The sequence below is a fragment of the Tursiops truncatus genome, chromosome 21 (genome assembly GCF_011762595.2).
Source record: "Tursiops truncatus isolate mTurTru1 chromosome 21, mTurTru1.mat.Y, whole genome shotgun sequence".
Classification (NCBI taxonomy): domain Eukaryota; kingdom Metazoa; phylum Chordata; class Mammalia; order Artiodactyla; family Delphinidae; genus Tursiops; species Tursiops truncatus.
The window spans coordinates 21,985,583-22,012,948 of record NC_047054.1 but is presented as its reverse complement, the minus strand read 5'-3'; the positions used below and the strand labels follow the sequence as shown (position 1 = coordinate 22,012,948).

The following is a 27,366-nucleotide window of genomic DNA, read 5'->3' as shown; positions in this document are numbered from 1 at the left end:
GCTGCTCGTGACGCTGGTCCTGTGCAGGGAGAAATCACTCTCTCTCCATCAACACGCATCAGGCAAAATAGTCGGATATCAGTTACTTGGCTGAGTGAGGATGATATAATTGAACTTGACTGTATGGCTTGCTCGATGTCTGTAGCTTTGGGTTGGCATTTATCTAGTCCTGCAGCAGCAAGCTCTTCTCCCATGAACAGCTGTTAATTAGAATGGTTTTGTTTTCCTTGACGGATTGATAATTCTTCCTCTTACATTTAAAAATAATTTTAAAAGTTCCTTTCCTCGGGAGAGAGGGCATAAACTGAAGGGGATAGTGGGAAAAGTCAGGCATTGGATGTTTCTAATGCAGGATTTTTCTAACAGCATTTTTCTAATGCTATTAATCTAGAAAGCCTCCAGACATTTCACAGTGGCGTTTCAAGGGATCCCACCATCTGCCTATGTCTCAGGCTCAGTGAATTACTTAGCAATGCTTTTAGGAGGCAGATTCGGACATTGTGCTGCTGCTTTTATATTTTCCACGTGCTATGTAATTGACTAGGGTAGTCACCCTCCTCTTCTTCTAATGTAGGATCCAGTGGGTCCCCAGGTACTCATGCCACATGCCAAGATGACGTGATAAATCACCCATGTTTACTCTGGCCTCTTCTTGGATCTCACAGAAAACTTGGGGGACTAAGGAGCTACAACTTGTTGGCCCGTTTTCTCCTATGTTCTTTTCCTATAAGAAATGGTATTTTAGTGGGCTTAATATGTGCCAGGAACTACTTCAAGGGCTTAACATGCATTCACTCCTTTTATCTTCACCACAGCCCTACTGGGTAGGGACTATCATGGTTCCCATTTTGATGGGGGGGAGTAGGGCACGAGGCATGTGGGATCAGGGATTGAACCCGTCTCCCCTGCATTGGAAGCATGGAGTCTTAACCACTGGCCTGCCAGGGAAGTCCCTTGACCCCATTTTAAAGATGAAGTAGTTGAGATACAGAGGGTCTAAGTAACATGTCCAATTTCATAGTAGATGGCAGGGTCAGGATTCAAACCCAAGCTCTCTGACTCCAGTGCCCATGGTCTTTACCATTTCACGAACTGAAATTAGTGAGCAGACACTAAATTCCAGCCATGTGATGACAGTAGGAATATCAGTGATATAAAGATCCTTGGGGAAAAACCATATATATTGGTCTTAAGCATTCAGGTCATTTGCCTCTAGAGATTGCTTTAGTTTGCACTAAAAAACAAGAACAGAAAAAGACAAAACAAAACAAAAAACTGAAAACAAAGCTAGACTGCATTGCTTAGTCCTTGAAATCTACCCTCTACCCTCAGCCCAGATCTTCTGCTACCTGCTTATCTGGGAAGCTCATATCTCTTCATAGTTGTAACCTGTATCTTCCACACTCAAGTTAGAATGCATCCTTTCTCCAGATTCCTGGTCCTCGAGGAAATGAGCTCATCTATTTGGTTCTTCAAGACCCTCCACTGGGTTCTTTCCATCAGATGCACAGGCAATCCTGACTCCCTCCCCTCTTTCCTGACGGGCTGCTGGCTTTCTCTCCCACCTCAACTTTCTGCAAACTAAACATCTCATCTCATATGCTCTCTTTTTCTTTGATTATCCACTGTTTATCCCCAACCTAAATAGAAAGAAGCCCAAATGCTAACCACCCAATCCAGGGTAACTGAGGGTCGCATGTTGGGGTCTATGACCCAGTTGTCTCTCTGCCTTCTGGGTGTCCTTGGTCTACCTGCCCCACTGCCTCTCCCATCTGCAATGCAGATGCCCCGGGGAGGTCTATAAAGGGAAAGAAAAGCTGAACACAACCAGAGACCAGGAGGGGCCTCTCGAAATGGAAAATTAGGACATCTTCTCAAGTCTATGACATCACTGTTGCCATTAAAGAACAACCAACTCTTGTCCAGAATCTCAGGCAGGAACTTGAGTGGAGTTTCTAGAGCATGACACAGGAAGCTCATTTAATTCAGACAAATAGAGGCAAACCTAGACTATATCAGAGAATGTTTAAAGGAATGTATGTCTCACAAGCAATGTCAACTTACTGTATTTAAAACTGAACTTGTCATTTCCAGCTAAAACACCTGTCTGCCCCCCAGTCTTTGCATCCGCTGGCTTCCTTGATTTCTCCTTTTCCTTTACACCCTGTCAGCAGGTCCTACCAGTGCCACTTCTAACACGTACCCTAAATCTTTCCATTCACCCCCATCTCCGTTTCCACTTCCCTCGTCCGTGCCACCATCGCCCTCACTTGTACTCGCCCACCCGCCTCCTAACTGGTCTCCCTATTTCTCTTTGCCCCTCCACGTCCATTCTCCACACAACAGCCAGAACAATCTTTCGAAAATATATATCGGATCCCGTGACTACCCTGTTTAATGCCCTTCAAAGTCTCCCGACTGCACGTAAAATAAAACTCAAACTCCTTTCAGGGCTCTGCAGTTCTGGACGCCGCTGACTTTTCTGACCTCATTACACGCCACTCTCTGACTTGGTCCCCAAACCACAGCCACACCAGACTTTGTCTCCTCGTTGCCCTCAACTGTGGGCCCCGCACTGGCTGTTCCCTTGGCCTGGAAGACTCTTCTGCAGGAATCCACGTGGTTGGCTCCACATCATGCAGGCCTCAACTCAGATGGTATCTAGAAACTCACAACGTGCTACAGACTTGAACCGCGTTGGATGGCAGTGTGTGTCCTAAGTGAGCTCCGAGGGAGTCTAAGGATTCACCGATGAACGCAGCTGAAGGGCATCTATGCAGACAGGCCTTCCCTGACCTCCAGTCTCAACTATCCAGTGTTTATGAAGAAGATGTGGTACATATACACAATGCAATATTACTCGGCCATTAAAAAGAATGCAATGATGCCATGTGCAGCAACACGGATGGACCTAGAGATTATCATACTAAGTGAAGTCAGACAAAGACAAATATCATATGACATCACTTATATGTGGAATCTAAGAAAATGATACAAGTGAACCTATTTACAAAATAGAAATAGACTCACAGACATAGAAAACAAACTTACGGTTACCCAAAGGGGAAAGTGGGGGGATGGATAAATTAGGAGTTTGGGATTAACAGATACACACCACTATATATAAGATAGATAACCAACAAGGAAGGACCTACTGTATAGCACAGGGAACTATATTCAATATCTTGTAATAACCTATAATGGAAAAGAATCTGAAAAAAGAATATATATATATATAACTGAACCGCTTTGCTGTACACTTGAAGCTAACACAGTACTGTAAATCAACTGCATTTCAATAAAAACTAAAAAACAAAACAAACTAACTAACTATCCAGTGTTTTATCACATTCTTGTGATGGGCTTTCTTCATAGCACCTGTGGCCACCTGGAATGACCTTGTCCACTTATTTTCTATCTTCCCCACGAGGATGAGGGCCCTCTGGTTCTTGCCTCAGGGCCAGGCCATGGCAAAGCATAAAGTACATGTGTTGTGTGAAGTTTGTAAACAGTAGCAAGGCACACACAGGGCCTGAGAACAGAGAGCACTTCGTTTCCTTCTTGGCTTTCCGTTAACCAGCCGTGTCAACTTGGAAATGCTGCTTCAACTTTTTCTTCACCTGAGCTTGGATGATAATGGAAATTCTTTTTTTTCTTTTTTTGCGGTATGCGGGCCTCTCACTGCTGTGGCCTCTCCCGTTGCGGAGCACAGGCTCCGGACGCACAGGCTCAGCGGCCATGGCTCACGGGCCTAGCTGCTCCGCGGCATGTGGGATCTTCCCGGACCGGGGCACGAACCCGTGTTCCCTGCATCGGCAGGCGGACTCTCAACCACTGCGCCACCAGGGAAGCCCTGAAGATTCTTTTAAGGCCTAAGTTCCATAACAAGTAGGAGGAAAAGGCCTAACTAGGTACAGTAACTTGCTGCTGGGCCTTTCCTAAATCGATGGGAATAGTTATTAGGCCCTGAAACGCTTCATGAATCGAGGGGAACTTAGCTTACATTCCTATAGTTTTAAAAGTCCTGTGCATTGTTTTCTAATCCTTTGTCAACTGTTCTCTGTGTAAGGCATAGATAGTACCACTCAACCAACCACAGAACTTTCTATATTAAAACAGATTCATTTCTCCCCAGTGCTAGAGGGTGGGATGTTGATTGAAGCGAGTTCTGAGTTAGTCTGTGACTCCATCGATGAGCATGGCTGAAGAGCGTAGTAATGAGAGGCCTCCTCAGCATCTGAGCCTCTCACTTCAGGTGGAAAGCTGGGCTCTAGGAGTTGTTATGGAATACAGGGGCAGACCTAGAATCCAGCTCTCTCACTCCCAGGAGCCGTCCTTTCTTCTGTACCTCACTGCTGCCCGCCAGCCCTGGCACAGCCACCTGGGCTCATGCCTTCTCAGTGGGCTCTGCTGAGGCTCAAACAGTGCTCTGATTCTTTCAGCTGATAAAGGTTTGAGTGGCTACTCTCCCAGATACTGTCCTCTCTCCCTCTCTCTCTCTCTCTCTCTCTCTCTCTCTCTCTCTCTCTCTCTCTCTCTCTCTCTAGGTTTTCCTTTGCAGCAGAAACATCAAAGACTCCAACTTCAATAGCCCATGGTTCTGTAAGTGAAGTGGCTTTGGTGTCCCCTTCTGGATCATAAACCTAATAAGGCCGAGAACTCTGCTGTACAACCAACAGCCGTTATAAACATATATGAGTCAGTCAGTAGATTAAAAAATAAATAAATCTGTGAATAAATACACTGGGGGTGGGAGATAAGAAGTAGATCTTCTCAAAGAACTGATACGCTATAACCTTGGAAAAGCTACAGTTCAGAAAGGGAACTTGAGATTTCCATAAGAAAGGAAAGACTGGAATTTTTGTGTTTTTTAAAAAATTTCATCCCAGGGCTTCCCTGGTGGCACAGTGGTTGAGAGTCCGCCTGCCGATGCAGGGGACGCGGGTTCGTGCCCCGGTCTGGAAAGATCCCACATGCCGCAGAGCGGCTGGGCCCGTGAGCCATGGCCACTGAGCCTGCGCGTCCGGAGCCTGTGCTCTGTGACGGGAGAGGCCACAACAGTGAGAGGCCCGCGTACCGCAAAAAAAAAAAAAAAAAAAAATTCATCCCAAAGTTGACAACTGGCCAAAGAGTTTTCCAGCTTATTGCCTCTTCCCTAGTTTCAGGATGAAACTCTATTTGATTTGATTATATAAGAAAAGGAGAGGAGAGACTTTGGCCTGAATAACAAACCACAGGACTCTTCTTATCTAAAAGTGACCATTGAAGTATTCTTTTCATCCCTAAAACAAGGTCATTTACATACACACACAGAAAACATGCCAGTGTGGCACATGGCTTCTTTTTCCAGCTCCTTCGCCTGAGGATGCAGAGCTGATGGGCTGGGCTACATCAGTCCTAGACACTGAGAAAATCCAGGCTTCCCAGAAACTTACGAGCTGCTCTGTCCTGGCTCAACACCTCCAGCAGTTCAGCTGCCACACGTGGTTTCCTGGTTGTAATTCAGTCACGATTCTGGCTTTAGCTTCATCTACACAAAGCAGTAGCCTCTCCGGGGCTCCAAGGACCTAGGGGTCAGACACCTCAGTTTAACTTTTGGTGTTCTGTGTACAACCAGGCAGAGCCCTGCCAGCCACCCCTGAAATACCTGGTCCTGGGTTTAACCTCATGTGGCCCCTCTGTGGACATCAGGGTCTACTGAGATGGCAAGTTACATCCGGGCCCTCTGATCAGCCTGCTATGCAAATGCAACTTGAAGGCAGAGACTAAGGTCTGCCACCCCCATTCAGGACCCATGGTCTGGAAGATGATCTGGTAGTAGTCAGTCCTGGAGTATTAATCACTGTATTTATCAGTTTGGTCACTTATGGGAAAATTGAGCACACTGGTTTAAAATCTTAGCTTAGCATGGAAAGATGTGTATGTGATCCTTCCAACCCCACAGTCATTCTCTACTTCATTGTCCTATTTGTTATCTTCACTGATGATCTGAGTTTATATTATGTATTTGCTTACCAGGTCCTTGCCTATTTCTTCCCAATAGAAAGTCAGCCTTACAACGACAGGAACTTTATCTTATCCACTGCTACCTCTACGGTACTCGGAACAGTGCCTGGCCCATAGTAGGTGCTCAATAAATAATCACTGAACAAAGTATTCGAAATTAGTCAAAGTATTTTTGGCAAGGGGGCAGGAACTCAACTTTGTTTAATTCCCCTCACGTTCCCGCCTTATAACAACCATACCAGGATAGGGGTGTTATCCCCATTTTATACCCGAGGAGACGGACAGCACATCTTCTCAGGCAGTTAACACAATACAAACCAGAAACCAGAATAATAGCTGTCTGTCTCTGGGCTGAGATGATCTCTCTAAGGATGGAGGATGATGAAAGAAAACAGGGAAGGGCCAGACTGATTTGTAACTGAGGAAAACAAGATGGGCAATGAGAAACTAGAGCTCTGCAGAGGTTCAACCTCACCCCAGGAGGCTTCCGGTGTGCCAGCCTGACTTTTCTTTTAAAACTCTGCTCAAATGTCCACTTCCACTTGGGGTTTATTTCTCCTAAGAAACCATTACCAAGTTCTCTTCCTTTCTAGGACATGCGTTCTGCACACCCACTTTGGCTCTTGGAGGGCGTGTCTGCTGTATCCGTAAGGGATGGATGGGGGTTGTTGATCCAGCGTGTGGTGCGCTACTTAGGTACCCAAAGTCCCCCACCCACAAACCTCTGCTCTAACAACCCACCATGCCCACGCGTCTACCATTAGAATTCCACTTTTGGCTGAAGCATGTTTTCAGAAGGTATCTGTTAAAATACAGATTGATTGATTTACTCACTTTACCTAGGAAAAGACTCATGACTGTGGATCGAGTCATACACAGTCATGAGCTTGCAAGGAATCCAGTTGAAGTAGCAGAACCTGGAGTTCTAGTACCTGATCTTACAGGGGTGGACATCCTGGGAATTCTGTAGTGCTGTGGGGTCTGGCCATGGGAGAATGAATTCAAAGATACATCAAAAACAGAAGGATCAGTCTCTAAGCAGCAAGGCATCACCGCGTAAGACCCAGACTTTGTCCAGTCCTGATTCTTACCTGCAGAGATCCAGCACATAGGTGAGCAATATCCAGAAGCCTGGGGACAGTTCAGAGAAGCTGGGTTAACCGGGCTGAGAAGGAAGTAGGGTGCACGGCAGTCCTCAGTACCAGGGAAACCAAAACGCGGGCTGGGAACCAGAACCGGGGCATTGAGTTCAGACAGAGACTGATTGGCTGCACTGCAGCCTTATTCATGCTCAGCGACCTATTTCTGGTTCTAAGTGAAAGTGAGAAGGAGCTTCACCTCTGCTTTCATCCAGCAGCGCTGGGGACCCAACTTCTCCTGTGTCCTCTGGCTTCCCCAGTGGAGTCCCTTTCTCCCCCTCCTCACTGGGTTTCTAGTACACATGGTCCGTTCAGGTATACGATTCTGTTTGATATTACTGTTTAGTAACGGTTGGTGTGTTTATAAACCTAAAATGCAAATTACCTGCCTTCCATTAGATATTTGTTTCCATTTTAAAAACTGATACCACAATTTCCCCGTGTCTTCAAGCAAAGTGAGATGCCCCTTTTATGAATTCTCACTGTATGCTGTGCTTGCCTTTCATAACTTTTGCCACAAGGTAAATAAATGATTGTTTGTGTAGTGATTTAGGCGATGTCTGTCTCCCTGATAGACTGTAAAGACAGGAACTATGTCTGTCTTATTCATGGATTTATCCCCTAGCACGTAATAGAGCTCCTGGTGCACAGTGTGTGTTCATAAATATTACATGAACGAATCAATGGATGAAGAAGGCATGGCTAGATTTGGGACTCGACTTTGAGACCAAGATTTCTCCACTAGACCCAACATAATCCTAGGGCCAAAAGGTTTACCAGTTGGCCCATTCTGTTTACTCACCAGCTTGGGATCAAGTGCTTGCTTTTTACTCCCAGCCTTTTGACAACATCTGGTCATCTTTGATGTCACCCTCTTTCTTCATCCTTCTGATATCTTTGTCCATTTTCCTATCTTTGGTGTTCAAGTTCTTCCATCTCTGTTCTCTGGCTTTTGATATGGGCCTGGCCTTCTTATTTAAAGGGCTGTGAATACTCAGTTTCCTTGGTTTCTTTTATTCCTGTGTAGGCTGTGGATGTTGGATTGCTATCTTTTTCACTGAACACCTGTGAGCCCTTATCCAGCTCCTACGGAGGAGCTGCCAGTCTGGCCTCACTGAAAGCCCTATGGCCTATTATCTCTCTGTAGAATTCACCTTACTTATTTATGTGTTAGAGCCAAGGGGACATCCATTCAACACTTACATTATAACACTGTATCAAGGAGGAAGGTATTTTCCTCTACCCTTCTAAGTTCTTCGGGCTGGTCTAAGAAGTAAATTGACATGAGACATATTAACAGGAGAAAATCAAACAAAAAGTTGAGTCACGTGAATACACGGGAGAGACAAAGGAGAACTGAGCCCTCATCTTAAATACCAGCTTCAGCTAAAGACAAAAGAGGATGTTGAGGATGGGAGAGTCAGTAACTCTCTGATGGGAGCTTATCAGGAAAAGCACAGTAAACAATGGTAAGGGCGTTATGCAGATTTAAGTCATTGCCTTCTTCATGGTTAAGAATTTCTAGAGATTTGGTCATCTTTCTCTTCCTGGTACATGGAAGGAGACACCCTTGCATATAGAGATTTCCCTTACAAATATAAACGTTTCTTACAAAAGGGTAACTCCTAATTAGTTTTCAGAATTTTTCCCATGTCTGCTGTTTCCTAGAAAATAACCAGCTTAAAATAATTAATATGCCAAAGAGACAAGATTTTTTAAAGGAGGAGCTCTTTTACAATAGAAGAGAGAATTGGGATGATACATAAGACAAGGACCTCAAGATAAGCAAATTTAAAGATCACCGGGCCAGCCAAGAGTCACAGTCACACGGCAACGTGACCATGGACAAGTCATGTAACTTTTCTGAGCCACAGCTTCCAAATATATAAAACGAAGCAACTAAATAGTTTCTTAAGTCCTTTCCAGCTTGTGTGATTCTCTAGTGTTTTGAGTTTTAGAAGAAAGTTCTCGACAGAAATATTCTTTCAAGAATAATTGCTAACTGCCCCAGCTTGAGCACAATCAGAACTCTTAATTTGTTCACATTCCAGGTTGGATTTCCATTTGTGTCTTTGACAAAATAAGTATTGGCTTTTTAGAATTTTTTAATTACCGTGAGACTAGTGTATCGACGGGGCTCTCAGAGCAATCTTAGAGCATCGGTAACTGCTTATGATTCTAGCAATCTTGCAGTAGGTTATTCATTCTTTGGTATTTGGTTTGACATTTATTTTTCTTTTTCAGCCATATTGACTTAAATATCATTAGGCCCCAAATGCACCAAAGGGCAACTGCATTGACTTTTTTAGTTCTACTCAGCTATTACATCGTAATTCATCTTTTACGGCAAAACTTCCATTGTGAACAGGCCAGGAGGGCTGAATTTGCATCATAGTCACACCTTCCAGTAAACTGTAGAGTCTACTTTAAATGTTACAGGAGTAAATCACAAGATAGGAGAAAACACTTGCTAAAGGGCAAATGATTTGAAACTTCTATTTGAGAGAGTATTAGGAGAGGAATGAATGAAGCTATGGAAGTGTATCATATTAGAAAGGGGAAAAGTGTCAACCAATTCTTACAAAATCGGATGATTTCCATTGAAAAATCTCCCTAATTGATTACATGTTGCACAACATGGGTTAATTTGGGATTCAAGTAACCCAAAGGTTTCTAAAAGCCCACCAAAGAAGAGAGAGAATCTTCTGGGCAGCAAAACTAACTGTCCCTAAATAGGGTCTCTGTTATTCCATGGGGTCAGAGCCTAGAAAAAAAGAAAAGAGTAAGAAAGCCTCTTTCACCTAGGAATTTAAACATTTTTGGTAAACTGTTTTCTTGAAGTTAATTTTTTCTAATTGAGACTCCAAATCTAGGGGAGATTGGGTTTGTATGGAAGGAGTCTCCCACTATCATCTTATCCTTGTTAAATATCTGTCACAATATTAAGGTGTTTTCAACTGCAAGGGAAGAGAAACGCTAACTGGTGGGTCTAACCCTAAACTGAAATGGTTCTCCCCACAATCTTTCTGCTGGGTTTGTGTGGTGAATGTTACTTTCATAATTAACCAGCCAGTGTCCTGTCTTTTGGACAAAAGAAGAGTCAGTCACAACGTGGCAAAAGTAGACAACAAAAAATAAGAACTAAGCAACAAAAGTAAAAATAAACAAATGGGCCTGCATCAAACTAAAAAGCTTCTGTACAGCAAAGGAACCATCGACAAAATGAAAAGGCAACCTACATAATGGAAGAAATGTCTGCATCATATATCTGATCAGAATGGCTATTATCAACAAGATAAGACGTAACAAGTGTTGATGAGGGTGTGGAAAAAAGGCGACACTTGTGCACTGCTGGTGGCAATGTAAATCGGTGTAGCCCCTATGGAAAACAGTATGGAGTTTCTTTGAAAAATTAAAAATAGAACTACCGTATGATCCAGCAACTCCACTTCTGGGTATTTATTTAAAGGAAACAAAAACACTATCTTGAAAAGACACCTGCACCCTCATGTTCATTGCAGCATTATTTACAATTAGCCAAGGCATGGAAACCCTCTAAGTGTCCATTGGCAGATCAATGGATAAAGACGATGTGGTGTATATACACAATGGGGTATTATTCAGCCACAAAAAAGAAGGAAATCCTGCCTTTTGCAACAACGTGGATGGATCTTGAGGGCATTATGCTAAGTGAAGTAAGTCAGACTGAGAAAGACAAATACTGTATGATTTTTGTAAATGAACTGATAGATACAGAGAACAGTCTGGTGGTTGACAGAGGCGGGGAGTGGAGGGTGGGCAAAAATGGCTGAACGTGACCAAAAGGTACAAACTTCCAGTTAGAAGAGAAATAGGTTCTGGAGATAAAACGTATAGCATGGTGACTATAGTTAACAATACCATATTGCATGTTTGAAAGTTGCTAGGATTGTACATCTTGAAAATTCTCATCACAAGCACTCAATATATACACATATCAAACCATTATATTATACACCTAAAACGAATATAATGTTACATGTCAATTATATCTCAATAAATTTTTTTTAGACTAAAACCTCATATTCATACAGAGATCCCACTTTGTGGGGTGTTTGTGCACTTTCACTGTCCACACCCCTCACTTCTCAGTCTTCCTTCTCTTCAGCCTCTAGAATTTCTTCCCTCTCCATAGGTCACTCATCTTGACCACAGGTCAATATCAGGATGTATGGAAGAGGGCCTTCTGAGTGGCTAACCTAGAGGGGAAGATGAGGGCTGAGTGGCAAACAGAGATGACCCATATCTGGGCACTGAGAGACACACATAGAGGTCCCAAGACCTTGATCAAAGCCTATGTTCTTTTTCAATAATAACTAAAATTATCTGCTTAATTTGGATTTCCAGTCCACAGATAATCAGAAACCAAGGCTGAGAATGAAAAATGATACCTTGGGACTTCCCTGGTGGTCCAGTGGCTAAGATTCTGCACTTCAACTGCAGGGTGTGTGGGTTCGACCCCTGGTCAGCGAACTAAGATCCCACATGCGGTGCTGCGAGGCAAAAACAAAAAAACAAAAAATAAATAAAAATGATACCCACAGGCTGAAAGTGATGATGGAGACAAAAAAATGGCTGTGAAACAGGTACAACTAAAAAACCCATAGAGCTCAGAGGGCATTTCGTGAGTGACTCACTGCCTAATAACCTCAGAGTCATTTCCTCTGTATTTTTATATTTCAGTTCCACAAGAGATACACCCAATAGGTCTAAAGCTTGGTTTTAAAAACAATAGTCTTTAGTTATCTGTAAACTTCCACGATACTTAATTACTCATACCAGAAATGCCTTTAAATGAGATACCATTACCTCATGTATAGAGATAAAATCCCAGGATTAGTTGGCCTGTGTTGTGTGCACTGTTTGTCTAAATGAGGCTGCCCATCTCCTAAAATACCCTCACCCCAGAAGGCCAGCACTAGGGAAGCATGAGTGTTCCCCCTTCGTCATTAGATGACAAAGGAAGAATCATACAGCTTGCCCAGCCTGGAGGTGAGCAAGACACTCAGAAGGCACCTGCACATTTTTCTCTGAGGATGCCCAGATGGCACCAGGCCCAATGTGGAGGCTGGGACATGAATCAGAGACCCCTCGTGGCTTTTGCACTAGCAGGGCTGAGTGTCTTGTCAGCAAAGTCACTGAAGGAGGCAAAACCGCCACTAACAACACCCTTCCACTTGTTCCACACTTTTCCAACACCTTCCTCTTCTAAGGTCAAGTTCAAGGCTCACCTTACCCACAGGGCCCACCCTGACCACCTGGTCAGGTCTTTCCCTCCTCTGAAGGCTGCTCATCTTATTATCCAGATCATTCATTTGGCACTTGCCAGAGGGTTTTAGATTGTCAGCTCTCATTTGCTTGGCAAAGAGCATGGGGCCCTGAACACAGCACACCCCCAATAACTATGACTCTTTTATGCATTGAGCAAATATTTATTGACTACCTACTATGTGTCAGCTACACGAAATCCCTGTCCTCACGGAGTTCACCGTCTAGTGGGGGAAGACAGACAAAGACAGATAAATAAAATGTATGGTACCTTAGATGGTGTAAGTGCTAAGGAGAAAAAACTGTATGAAATGTGGGCGGTGGGGGAGCTTTGAAATTTTAGATCTTATGATCAAGGAGAAGGTGACTGTGAGTAAAGACCTGAAGACGTCGGTGAGAGAGCCATACAGACATCTGGAGAAACGCGTTTCAGGCAGAGGGAATGGCAGGCAGATACCCTGTAAATTATGACATTAACAGACGTCGTTACTAACCCCTTGGGAGCAGGACTTTATTTCAACTTGAAAAGTCCTGCTTATTATATATAATATATATAGTAAGGCTGGCATTAACAGACACTATTGTTAACTTTTCTAGTATATATATATATATGTGTGTGTGTGTGTGTGTATACGTATATATCAATATATATGATATTGATATGATATGCTATATGACATGATATTAAAGGCTGGCATCAACAAACACTACTCTTGAACCCCTGGCAGCAGGGCTTTTCAAGCTGTAAGAACGTAAGCCATATTAAACAAAGCTCTACCAGCCCTTAGAAGATTAGACTGACAGTCTTAAACTTTTTTGTGTCTTTGGCCATAGCTCAGGTGATACAACTCAGATTATCAGCCCCAGGCAGTCCAGTTCGCCACAGCAGGAACAGTGGTCCTAACCGATGGAAGAATAGTCCCACTTGGGGCAAGTTATCAATGAGGCTGTTAGCAAGTCCTCTCATTATCAGCTTCTGCCAGAAATTATAGTCGGGATACTTCCTTAGACGCAAGATCAATCGGCGGTGGGAATCTTGCCCATTGTGAGGTTCGGTTTCCAACTAGTCTGGAGTTGCCCCAGAGAGGCTTGATCTGATTGGTTAAGCGGTTACATCGCCCAGCCAATCAGAATATTCAAGAGACCAGTTGAAGCCCTTTTGTCTACCCGGGCGGCTGCAGTAGCTTCTGGCAATGAAGGTCAGAGTGAAGCTTGAATGTACTATTGTAACTTCTCTTTCCTTCTCTGACCGGCCAAATTAGCCACTTGCTTACTTACTTTCCTTTCATTAAAGACCCGACGTAATAACCTCAAAGCTATTGTAGAAAACAGCGTTAAGATTTGTATCCTTTGGGGAAAACTGCGTAAGATGACCTGTCACTCCTCTCCACGCCTGCGCATCCCCGGGCCCAGGAGCAGCCCTGCCTCTCACCCCCTCAGATGTCCCACAGCCTTGAGGGCGGGGCTTGCATCTCACTCCACCACTTTTTTTTTTTTCACCCCTTCTCTTCTGGAATTATAGAATTGAATTTTGAAAGTCACTTTCTGCCAAGACTTTTAAAAATATCTTCTGTATGTGCTACTGCCAGACTGGGATTGATTTACCAAATAAAAGGACAGTAGAAGTCTGCAGAGTCAGATCAATCTTTATTGAAAACCCAACAAACATTAACAGGCTGCCACTAAGCAGCTAGGGGTTGAAGGCAACTCCAGCTAACTGGCGCCCATAGCACTTCTATTCACTGCCAAGTTCTAGGCAACTGGCTCTCAACCCAGCTCCATCAAATTAGGCCAGTTCTCTATAGGGCTTGTGTTGCTGTGTTGCTAATGAGGGTGATACAGAGCGCCCCTATCCCAATAGCGTTCCTTCTAGATGTAGATGCTTCCCGAAACTCGAGGATTTAAAAATGCTCCCTGAAATGCCAGCTGCCATTTTGTTACTTGCATTGATCAGTGATGCAGAAATTACTAAATAGCTCCTGTTCTCACTAAATGGTGCAATAGCAATGCTAAAATGATTTGGGGACTGAAGGGATGGAGAGATATTTGGAGGAAGAAATCTCTTTTATATTGGTGGAACAACATACAATGATTTATGAAATCTGAGTCTTCTAAAAGACTGAAATAGGGACTTCCCTGGTGGCACAGTGCTTAAGAATCTGCCTGCCAATGCAGGGGACACGGGTTCGAGCCCTGGTCTGCGAAGATCCCACATGCTGTGGAGCAACTAAGCCCGTGCGCCGCAACTACTGAGCCTGCGCTCTAGAGCCCAAGAGCCACAACTACGGAAGTCCGCATGCCTACAGCCCGTGCTCCGCAACAAGAGAAGCCACCGCGATGAGAAGCCCGCGCACCGCAACGAAGAGTAGCCCCCGCTCACTGCAACTAGAGAAAGCCCGTGTGCAGCAACAAAGACTCAACGTACCCAAAGATAAATAAATAAATTTATTTTTTTAAAAAAAAGACTGAAATAGAGTGATTCTCTTTGTAAATTCTCCGAGGTTTACTAATCAACTGATTTTTATAGCAGTTTTCCTCACCCCTAGCTAACATTAGAATCACCCCAGGGTGGGACACTGGCACCCAACACAAACCAGTAACCCAGAAACTCTGGAGGTAGAGCCCAGATATCAGTAATTTTCCTCCAAATCTCTCTAGTTGATTGTAATGTGAAGCTGGGGGTGAGAACTGCTGCTCCACAGGAATCAAGTTTATTGTTTCAAGTAACAATTTTTTTAAATTGTAGAATGAAAACAAAAGCGTTATATATATAGGACTTTAAAAAGCCTGACTGTTACAAGCCCTGTCATAAGGTTTGGTTTCTTCTGGGGCCTTTCTCCTTGGCTTATAGATGGCTGTCTTCTCCTTGTGTCTTCATATGGTCTTCCCTGTATACATCTCTGTGTCTTAATCTCTTCTTTTCATAAGGACACCAGTCATACTGGATTTGGGTCCACTCACATGACCTCATTTTACTTTAACTACTTCATAAAAGACCCTCTCCCCAAACAGTCACCTTCGGAGGCAGTCAGGGTTAGGACTTGAACATATAAATTTAGAGGGGACGCAATTCAGCCCATAACACGTACTTTGAAGTAAAGTGGATTTTTCTGTTGCTATTGTTGGGTGGGAGACAAAAATTTCTTTTAAAGCATGTTAATTAAAAAAAAAAAAGAAGGCATTGAGAATAAATTCAAAAGTTCCCCGGGCATGTGCAGCATAAAGATCCTGAACCGTCGTGACGGGAAGACCTTGCCAGAGGAAGGAAGTCTCAGGACCAGCTGAAAGCGCAGTGCTGGGGTGTTCCAGAGATGCCTTGTAAAGATGTAAGAGATCGCCTGCTCATGTGGATTCTTCAACTGCCTGCATTGTCCAGAATGCCCCAGACAGCCCACGGTGCTGTAGGAGCGTGTGCAATAAACTTTCCCTTCCCAAGAGGTCTCTCCTTTCTTGGCTCTTCCAATGCTTATAAAATGTGTATTTGCATAAAAGGTAAAGCAATGTATACAATGCATGAAGGCTTGGTGCTCTTAAATCCTAGATGTGTTTAGTTAAAAATACTAAAAAATAATTTGGAGATCTTAAGAATCCACTCCCTAAATGTGTGGTTCCTGGGAAATACCACCTCAATAGGTTTTACCTTAGGCCCTCAGTTTAGTTTTTGTAAAACTGAATGTTTCTAGAGAAGCAAAGCTGAGGAAGAATATAGAACCAAAACAGAGAGGTACGTGTATATGGTGTGTGTGTGTGCGTGTGCGTGTGTGCGTGTGTGCGGTAAGGGGTGTACAGATAAGGGAAAATAGAATCAAGAAAAGCCAGTGTAAGCCATTCTGCTGTCATGGAGGAGACTATTAGGGCTGTGGGTTTAGAATACCTGCTCAAGACAGGTGATATTTTATTCTGAGTTTCTGTTTGAATGAATCTCCCGGTCCCTTGAATTTACCTACAACAGGAGCAAAGATAATAACCATTTTGTATGAATTCTATGCTCCAACTCAATCACGGTGCTGTTCTTTCAGCAAATTGTTTCTGAGAACCTTTCATGTGCATAGCACTGTCCAGAGAGCCAGGGCCAACACAAAGAGGTACAAGATATATCCACTACTCTCAGTGAGCTGGGAGTTTATTTGTGCAGACAATGCATATACAAGTCAAAGATAAACCACACACTCCCCAACACCATACACAAAAATAAACTCAAAATGAATTAAAGACCTAAATGTAAGGCCAGACACTATCAAACTCTTAGAGGAAAATATAGGCAGAACACTCTATGACATAAATCACAGCAAGATCCTTTTTGACCCACCTCCTAGAGAAATGGAAATAAAAACGAAAATAAACAAATGGGACCTAATGAAACTTAAAAGCTTTTGCACAGCAAAGGAAACCATAAACGAGACCAAAAGACAACCCTCAGAATGGGAGAAAAATGTTTGCAAATGAAGCAACTGACAGAGGATTCATCTCCAAAATTTACAAACAGCTCATGCAGCTCAATATCAAAAAAACAAACAACCCAATCCAAAAATGGGCAGAAGACCTGAAGAGACATTTCTCCAAAGAAGATATACAGATTGCCAACAAACACATGAAAGGATGCTCAACGTCACTAATTATTAGAGAAATGCAAATGAAAACCACAATGAGGTATATCATCTCACACCCGTCAGAATGGCCATCATCAAAAAATCTAAAAACAATAAATGCTGGAAAGGGTGTGGAGAAAAGGGAACCCTCTTGCACTGTTGGTGGGAATGTAAATTGATACAGCCACTATGGAGAACATTATGGAGGTTCCTTAAAAAACTAAAAATAGAACTACCATACGACCCAGCAATCCCACTCCTGGGCATATACCCTGAGAAAACCATAATTCAAAAAGAGTCATGTACCACAATGTTCACTGCAGCACTATTTACAATAGCCAGGACATGAAAGCAACCTAAGTGTCCATCAACAGATGAATGAATAAAGAAGATGTGGCACATAAATACAATGGAATATTACTCAGCCATAAAAAGAAATGAAATTGAGTTATCTGTAGTGAGGTGGATGGATCTAGAGTCTGTCATACAGAGTGAAGTAAGTCAGAAAGAGAAAAACAAATACTGTATGCTAACACATATATATGGAATCTAAAAAACACAAATGGTTCTGAAGAACCTAAGGGCAGGACAGGAATAAAGACAGAGACATAGAGAATGGACTTGAGGACACAGGGAGGGAGAAGGGTAAGCTGGGACAAAGTGCGAGCGTGGCATGGACATATATACACTACCAAATGTAAAACAGATAGCTAGTGGGAAGCAGTCGCATAGCACAGGGAGATCAGCTCAGTGCTCTGTGACCAGCTAGAAGGGTGGGATAGGGAGGGTGGGAGGGAGGCAGACACAAGAGGGAAGAGATATGGGGATATCTGTATATGTATAACTGATTCACTTTGTTATAAAGCAGAAACTAACACACCATTGTAAAGTAATTGTAAAAAATTATACTCCAATAAAAATGTTAAAAAAATAAAATAAATTAACCTCAAGAAAAAGAAAAGATAAACCACACCATGAAACTTACAAGCAATGCAAAGGCGATGTAGGGTGATAGTTTATAAATGTCCATGTAGTGCCCTAAAGGAAAAAATTCAATCCTTCTAGAACTAAAGGCTGCAATAAGATGTGAATTCAGAGCTATCCTGGTAGACTGGACTCAGGGCAAGGAAAATGGATAGGAGAAACTTCAAAAATGGAAAACAGGGATAAAATGGACTGGCCATTTTTGTTTGTTTTTCACTGGTTTGTGTTAGATTGCATGGATCAGATCTGGGACTCAGGGGAAAATCACTGGACACGTTTATAATAAAATGTAAGTCAAATTTCAGTCATCTCTCAGCTTCTAACAGGTCTTTCTTTCAGCCCCATCCCTACTCCAAACAAATAGGCAAACAAACATATGACTTAATGATCAGCTTACACTACGATCCCTGTCAGTGGGAAACTAGATCCTGGCTAAGGGCACAGTCATTTAAAAGGGTCCAGTTTGGTCCTCAATATAAACTGGTCATTACAGAACATGTGAGACCTGACCCTCCTTCAGGAACCTGCCCAGTGTGGCTAAAATTGGCCTCCTGAATTAGACATTGCTTAGGAGAGAAAACACACCATGGGCTGAGGGCCTTTCAAAAGTCTTTTCTTTCTCTAAAAGGAAACGAGGCCAAAATCAGCAACCAGAGTAGACTCGAGTTTATAAAAGCTATCTAGAGTCTACCTCAGGAATGTGAATGAAACTCAGGTCTTTCTTAAGCAATATCTTTTTATCAAATTTGCTTTAAAAAAAAAAAAAAAAGCTGCTGTTGTGTTTGGGTTACCATCCCTGTTCTGATATTATTATTTTTTTTAAAAATTCTGTTACTTTAAAATAAAAGCCTAGTATATGGAATATCATAGGAGATGACTGTTTTAAACAAGGAAGGCTTTTTCTCCATCCTCTTCCCCAGGCCTCCACACACAGGCATGGGACCGACCTGCTCTTTGGACCTCAGAAGGTGTGAGTACACACGGGCGTGATCGGCCTGCCCTTTACCCCTCCGAGGTCGGGGTGTTCCTCCTTCCAGCTGGCAAGACCAGCAAACCATTGTGCAATCTGTTCCACCCGCACAGACCCCAGGCTGTTGCCACACTGTTTTTCCTTTTATTAGCAGGGAAAATTGATCCTTCTAAATGGTAAGTCCAATATTGTAAGGAAGCTGAAACAGTTGCATGGGTTTTGGCTAGTGGCTAACTAGGTTCCCTTGTTCCCAGCTCTACTGGAAACATGCAGTTAGGAGCAATGTCCAGGATCCTAATCTCTCCCTTCTAGAACCTCTACCTTCACCTAACTCTTGTACCTCCCTGGCAATAAAAGCATCACGGTAAAGCCTGTGTCATGTCACTTCCTTGAGGGCATACTCCTTCTGGCTTTCCAATCAGGAACACCTAGGGGGAGTGAATGCAGATGACTCCAGGGGCCAGCTAGACAACTCCAATGTGTGGATTTGGTGGCGTCTGTGCATGTGCCCAGGGATCCTGGCAGGGTTGATCACAGGCCTGGGGTAATGGGGCTACTGTGACTTTACTCCAGCCCATTGTTACCCTGCGGGAACACTGACCCAGTGTTATCTTAGGAGTTTTCAACGGAAGCTCAGACTCTAGAGTTTAATGTGAGATGTTCTGATTTTCCAAGGTTGGCTCAACTTTTTTTTTTTGGCTCAACTTTTTAAAACATTATGAAAGCCAGATAAAATTTATCTGAGGGCTACGTTCAGCCTTCAGGCTGCCAGTGTGAGACGTCTGCCATCTTGGATAGGACTAACACCTCCTGTCTGCATGGGAGCTGACAGTTAATGGAAGCATGTAGAGCTTTAGTGTGAGCGCCTACCTGGTTACCTTCAACACAGAGGTGTGGGTGCTGGTTTTGCTACATTAACTCTAGCCTGACTTGGCATTTTGTGTTTGTATACGAGACAGCATGCTCACCACACACGGGGCTCACAGATGGAGAATGTCTGCTCTGCCTGGGTGGAGAGGAGGGAACACAACAGGGCACGAGTCTCCACTCCTTTTTTCCTCCCTCTGCTGGGGAGGAAAAAGCATGCGTGGGCTTAGCTGAGGAGGTACCAGGCTGGACTGAGCAGTCTAGACTTCCCCGATTGGGTGGATTGGGGGAAAAGCTGTGCAGGGAGCCATACGGATAAACTCTCATTCAACCCAGACAACAGCGGGGATATCGTGTTGCATGGGAATTGTAAAAAATGGCTGTTCAGTTTGGGTGTCCTCTCCCTGCCTGGCTGCACGCTAGCTCTCATCTCCTGCCCCTTTGCAAGCCTTCTACTCATCTACACAACATACACATGCTGCCCACTGCTGCTTCCTACTCTCACCTCCATTCACATACCAACACATTGAGCCTGGCATCAAAATTTCCACTGTCTCCTGCCCAACCCAGGTCTGCTCTAATTCTCTAATTCCAGAAGAGGGAAGCTAGAAGTCACCTCCCCTCTAGAGCTACACTGTCTAATACAAATATTATGTGAGCCACAAATATAATTTTAAATTTTCACCTAGCCACATTTTACCAAGTAAAAAGAAACAGGCAAAAAAAAATTAAATAATACATTTTATTTAATCCAATATATCCCAAATATCATTTCAACATGTAACTGATATTTTTTTAAATTGTTAATGAGATATTTTAACTTTTTTTGTACTCAGCCTTTGAAATTTTGTGTGTACGTTACACTTAGAGCGCATCGCAATTTGTACTAGCCACATTTCAAGTGTTCAAAAGCCGTATGAGGCTAGTGACTACTGTTTAGTTAGCACAGCTCTAGAACATAAAGAAAGAAATTTCCCTAATGTAGTGATCAAATTTCTACCTCCAAGTTTTTGTTAACGAGGCAATCCAGTTGCCTAAAATTTCCTATACTGACATATTTGAATAAAATTCAAAAATGTTTTGACAAATTAAAATGGTTCATTGACTCTTACAAAGTGAATGTCAACTAGGCTAAATGTAAAATTCTATATTCAGGCTCGTAAAAGTCAAACGTATAAATACAGAAGGAGGAGACTGGCTTGGCAATTCATGTAAAAAAATGTGTGTTTAATTTAGCCACAATCTCCTAAGACCCGTACTGTGATAGGATTTTTTTTTTTAATGACCAGTCAATATAGTAACCCAGAATACTGGAAATAATTGGTCAGATCTAGTGCTGAATTAAGGAGTGTGTCAACCAGGTTTGGTGTCCAGGGCTCCAAACTGTAAGATGCTCACTATCATAGGATGCGTAAGAAGATGGAGAAAATGTCATTTACCAGATTTCTTGGTTGAATCTGATACTTTCGGATAAGCTCACTGGCATGAGAACTGAGTTCTCTGAAGACATGTTTGAGCTATAATTGAGGGCCACTAACTAGCTTTCAAGGAGGTGGGTGCTGTTATCTATAGGACTTGTATTTGCTAGGTAGGGTGTTCATGGATGGGCAAGACCTGAACTGATCAGGGTAATAAGGAGGACCAAAAATTGCTGCTGGCCAACCTTTCCAGCCCCACTCCACGTAACAGACACATATTTAGGGCATGTCCATTTGAACAGGCATAAAATTATTAACCTGCCTAGGGTACGTATAGCCTCCTCTTCCGGCCATGGCTAGAGAAGTGTGCTGAAGTTTAAGTATAGCATTTTAAGATAGACTTTTACAAACTAGAGTTTCTGATGAGTCATGGAGAATGTTGATATGGGTGATGAGCAGTTTGTCAATTACCTCATGTGAGAGTTTGAAGAACGAAAGAGATTTGACATAAGAGAAGACTAAAGAATAGTCAAAGGATTCTCACGTAAAAGATGGAGTAGATTTATCCTATTCTCTGATTTTCTGGGTACCAACTGGGCGTCCAACAGCCAATCCCATTCTGACGCTAGCTACCAGGACTTAGCTTCCAATCCCACAAGTTAAAGGATCTCAGTTCCCACAAGACTGCCCTCGCTTCAGACATCAACATAAGACCCAAATTTCTGTTTGACTTTGGCTAAAAATTCAGAAGTTTCCACACCTGTGCCCCCCACCCTAGTTTCCATAATTTGCTAGAATGACTCACAGGACTCTGGAAAATGCTACACTTACTATAACAACTTATTATAAAGGACACAAATGACCAGCTAGACGAAGAGGTACACAGGATGAGGTCTGAAATGGTCCTGAGGGCAGAAGCCTGTCTCCGTGGAGTTGGGGTACCCCAGCCTCCCAGCACATGGAAGTGCTCACCAACTTGGTATCTCCCCAACCCTGTCATTTATGGGTGTTTATAGAGGTTTCATTATTTGGCATGATTAGTTAATCATTGGCCATTGGAGCTCTCCTTACCAACCTTAATATACTAAACTACAAAAAAAAAAAAAAATTCAAAGGTTAGAATTTACATTTTAAAAGAGCCATTCTTTTAAAATGTCAAAGTAGATATAGATCACACGGAGAAATTTCAGGTTTTTCAGGTACCTTGCCAAATATCAAAATGACATTGAGGGTTATCCTCAACCGCAAGCAGGTTGAGGGGAAAAAAATACATGGACTCGGCACTTCAGTTCCACACCCGTTACCATTTCTTCACCAACACAACACCCGCCCCCAACGCCGTAAACTCCTGCACAGACTCCCCGCAAACAAGCAAAGAGTTAGGTCTGGGGGAAGTGTGAGGGGTGGCCCAGGAAAATCTGACTAATCCTCTGAGCGCAGAGAATCTTCCGTGCAGCTCAAACTTATCGGTCAATGCTTTCTTTTGTCTTCAGAAAAAAAACCCTTAAACTAATTCGGTCAGAAGGTTACTAGTTGCTATTTGTTTAGCCAATGATTCCTCTCCAAGAATGCATATAACTATGGGCAAATCAAAATTCAGGTTACCTTTGTTAGAAAGTAAACAGGCATATTTGAAATTTTAAGAGTTTTTTGAGCAAACGTCGGTTGGAATGGTCATGGCCAAACCGTAGTGGTTAGGAGCGCTCCACCAAGAGCAGGCAGGGGCAAGGCTGTTATAGGCAAAAGGCAGAAGCAGAGGCAGGAAATTAACTGACTGACTGTGGCTTAAGCGTTTGTCTTACGTGGAAAAGCCGAGTTGGCTGTTTGTGATTGGATAACCTGAGGCATCTACAGGGTCAGGTTTTTGTTTGTTCCCGCAGACTGCTAAGGTATTAGAACCATCTCAGTCTAATGGCCCCCTTGTTTTATTAACATTTTCTACTTCTGTGGTCAAATACCTTGGATTATTGGACCTGCAAGCTGCTCTAGGGCATCACCGATCTTTAATCAGTTCCATTTTCAGAGTATAGATGTAGCGCGATTGTTCTTCAGGGGGCAAGCTGACAAGAGTATTGCCACCACGTGCTTCTAGAACAGAAAGTACACATTAATAGGTACTTAATATGTCAGCCTAGAACAACGACTTATTTCCAAAAGGTCTCTGTATTTCTAAACCCAATGGTCACTTCTCTGACCTCATCTCACTCAGCCTCTCAACAGCATTTAATCTAGCTCACCACCCCCTATTTCTTGACTTACTTTGTTCCCTAGGCTTCCTTAAGAAAGGGGTGTGGCCCCTTGTGGTAGGTGTACCATTGTTCCAACTATTCACTGCTTATCCCTGTGAGGGGATTGTACACCCTCAACCTAGACACAACAAGCTTGACCACGGAAAGTAAGTGGAAGAGATAGAGGCCACATCCCTCCATGTGTTTAATGTATGGGATTCAGGAATTCCTAACATCACCTCCTCTAGCTACAGCTGATATCTGAAATGAATTTTCAGAATTTCTTCCTTTTATCTTAGGACGTGTTGCAAATCCTCTCGGGTGAAGAAAACCCTTAAAGGATGAAGGGAATTAACATTTATTGCATACCTAATATGTGACAAGTTCTGTATTAGAAACTTTACACATATTATCTTATTTCATCATCACAATCCTCTCATTATTCCCATTTTACAGATGGGAAAATGAAAGCTCAGAGAGGTTAGGCAAACTTAACTCTTACTTACAGTCAAACATATAGTAATTAGTTACTGGGATTAGAACCTAGTCTGCGTGTTTCCAAAGCCTTAAGTTCTTTCTATGCTACAATGCTGGCTACCTGCTTGGTCATATACCTCTGGGTTAGAATGAAGGTTGTAGTGGGGAGGAGAGGGCAAGAGGTTAGCAGATGCCTCATGGATGAGTCCTGTGGACCCAGGATGCAGAAGGAAGCTGGTCTTATTTATTTATTTAATTTATTTATTTTTGGCTGCATTGGGTCTTCATTGCTGCACGCGGGCTTTCTCTAGTTGCGGCGAGCGGGGGCTACTCTTCGTTGCGGTGCGCGGGCTTCTCATTGCGGTGGCTTCTCTTGTTGCGGAGCATGGACTCTAGGCTCGCAGGCTTCAGTAGTTTCAGCAAGTGGGCTCAGTAGTTGTGGCTCACGGGCTCTAGAGCACAGGCTCAGTAGTTGTGGCTCACGGGTTCTAGAGCGCAGGCTCAGTAGTTGTGGCGCACGGGCTTAGTTGCTCCAAGGCACATGGGATCTTCCCGGACCAGGGCTTGAACCCGTGTCCTATGCGTTGACAGGCGGATTCTTAACCACTGCACCACCAGGGAAGCCCTCATACTGATTTAGAATCCTAGAAGATTAGAACTGAAAGAACCGAAGATATCACCTGGTCCAGCCAATCAACTCTACCTAATGAGACAGAGGCTCAGAGAAGGGAAGTAATCTTTCCCAATGTGGAAGAATAATTATTTAGATATTTTACTAGTAAGATTTTGCTAGATAATCCTGTGATTACAAACAACCCTAGGCCCCAAATCTTGGTAGATTACAATAACAAAGATTTATTTCTCTTTTGTGTTACACATTGCCTGTGGGTTAGCACCAGACTATGGCTCTGCACAAACTGCAAGTTGGCTGTGGGTCTGTTCCACAAGAATCAAGGCTGAAAGTTCTAGGGCATTCCTTGTTTTATCATTCTTGCTTTATTGTACTTCACAGATGCTGCATTTTTTACAAATTGAAGATTTGTGGCAACCTTATGTCAAGGAAGTCTATTGGTGCCATTTTCCAACAGCATCTGCTTACTTTGTGTCTCTGTGTCACATTTTGGTAATTCTTGCAATATTTCAAACCCTCCACCAGCAAAAAGATTCACTCAAGTTTCAGATGATGGTTAGCATTTTTTATCAGAAGGTATTTTTAATTAAGGTATATATATTTTAGACATCATGCTATTGCACACTAATAGATTACAGTATAATGTAAACAGCTTTTATATGCACTGGGAAACCGCAAAATTCATATGACTCACTTTATTGCAATATTCACTTTACTGCGGTGGTCTGGAACTAAATCTGTGATATCTCCGAGATATGCCTGTGTATGGAATATACTATTTTCATGGCAAAGGGAAGAAGTAAGGGGGCTAGTGGAAACAGTGCTCAGACATCATCATGTCATGTCTGCTCACCTCCCATTGGCCAAAGCTAAGCCTGACATCACTGGGGGCAGGGAATACATATTTTTCACAAGGGAGCATGGCAAGTCACATAGCAGTGGGTGGGGTGTCTAACTCTTTTGTAGAAAGAGAGAGTTAATCATTGTGAACAATAACACAATCTACTACATATATTAATTTGTGTTTCATTCACAGTGAACTTTGCTGTTCCCAATGAAGATGGTAGCCCAACCACTGCATTCACTGGCCTCAAGAAGGGCTTGTGTTGCCGAGGTCAAGCATAACTTGCTGGTTTGGATTTCAGAAAGCCAAAGCTATTGAGATGTCTCTGGAGGGCAGGGGGTGAGGAGAGAGGTGAGTGCCTTGGAAAGAGAAGGGAAGAAGCTGTGAGTCAAGGAGAGAGATTTTATTCCTCCAGCTTGAAAAAGGAAGCGGATTTTTGGGGAGGGGCATCGAGGAGAGATGAACACCTGGTCTCAAGAGCTGTGAGAATCAGCTGAAACTTGCTACACCACGGAGGGAGGGCAAGACTCATAGGAGCTTGCTTCTTAGGTGTTCCTGGGGAGGCCAGGGTACCAGCCTCAGTGAGAAGCCCAGCGGGTGCAAACTGGGCTCTCCATGTGCTCAAGGAACAAAAGTCCTCTCCAAAGGTATTGGATGATATAAGACCTCAAGGACCTTCCCAATGGCCTGGGATGTGGGGCAGAAGAGAACCCATCGTAACATTAAACTTACTACCAACCCAGTGGGATGGGGAGCAGAATACATTTGATTTAATGAAATAAAATGAGTGAGACATTTCTTCCATCTCCTATTATGGAATAAAATTCATTCATCAAGATCTCACAGCTAGTAAGGAACAGGACAATTCTTTATACTTTCTTTCAAACAAATATTTGTCATTTTCTATGCTAGGCCCTTCATGTTAGTTTCCTAGAGTTGCCATAACAAAGTACCACAAACTATGTGGTTTAGACAATAGAAATTTATTGTCTCATAGTTCGGAAGGCTGCAAGTCTGAGGTCACGTCAGGGCCACGCTCCCTCTGAAGGCACCAGGGAAGGATCTGTTTCCAGCCTCTCTCCGAGCTTCTGGTAACTCCTTAGCTGTGGCGGCATAACTCCACTCTTCACAAGGCATTTCTCCCTGTATGTGGATCTGTGTCCAAATTTCCCCTTTTTATAAGGACACAAGTCCTATTAGATTAGGGGGCCCACACTACTCCACTATGACCTCATCTTAACTAATTACAGCTGCAATGACCTTATTTCCAAATAAGGTGACATTCACATGGGTTAGGACTTCAACATATGAATTTGAGAGGGACACAATTCAACCTATAATACCCTCTGAGAGGCACTGGGGATGTAATGCCACTGAGACAGTCAGGGACCCTGACCTCACGGGGTCAAGGGGAGGACAGGCACTAAGCCCAAGAGTGTGAGTGTGAGGCAGATTCCAGGTTGTTCCGTTTCAACTTCCTGCCTCTTGGCCATTGGGAGCTAGTCTTGCAATTAGGCGAATATCAACAACACTCCTGGGAACCTCTACTGATATATGATGCGTATTCTCAAGGAAGTTGTCAAAACAGAAATAAGGATTTGCCATGTTTTTGACCATCCAGCATCTGAACCCCCTTCTCAAGTTCTGCCTTTGTGTGAGCCTTCATGGAAAGCAGCAAGGATACGAGGTTACAACCAAAATACAGCCATGATTCACTCTTGCCTAATAATTTGAGTCTAGAGCCAATGACTCCTAGGGGCAGCGCCAATTTAGAATTCATCCCGGTGGCACCATTCAGGGTCCAGGGGCACTCATGTAAGCAGTAGCGCTGGAAGCAGCACCCTCACCAGTCTGTACCTGTTGTGCTGTGTTCTAGCCTGTGCTAACCACCCAATTTCCCTTGGTG

At 43.2% G+C, this 27,366-nt stretch overlaps 1 long non-coding RNA gene across 3 annotated transcripts in view; it reads right to left on the bottom strand.

Annotated features, from left to right (window-relative positions):
- The window catches only part of LOC109547664 (uncharacterized), a 68,470-nt gene that overhangs the window by 28,612 nt on the left and 12,492 nt on the right, over nt 1-27,366 (bottom strand). For 2 of the 3 annotated variants that reach the window (XR_012329019.1, XR_012329020.1), the window contains exon 1: nt 5,436-11,569. This is a non-coding gene — a long non-coding RNA (uncharacterized lncRNA). The other variant, XR_012329018.1, reaches the window with a different exon arrangement.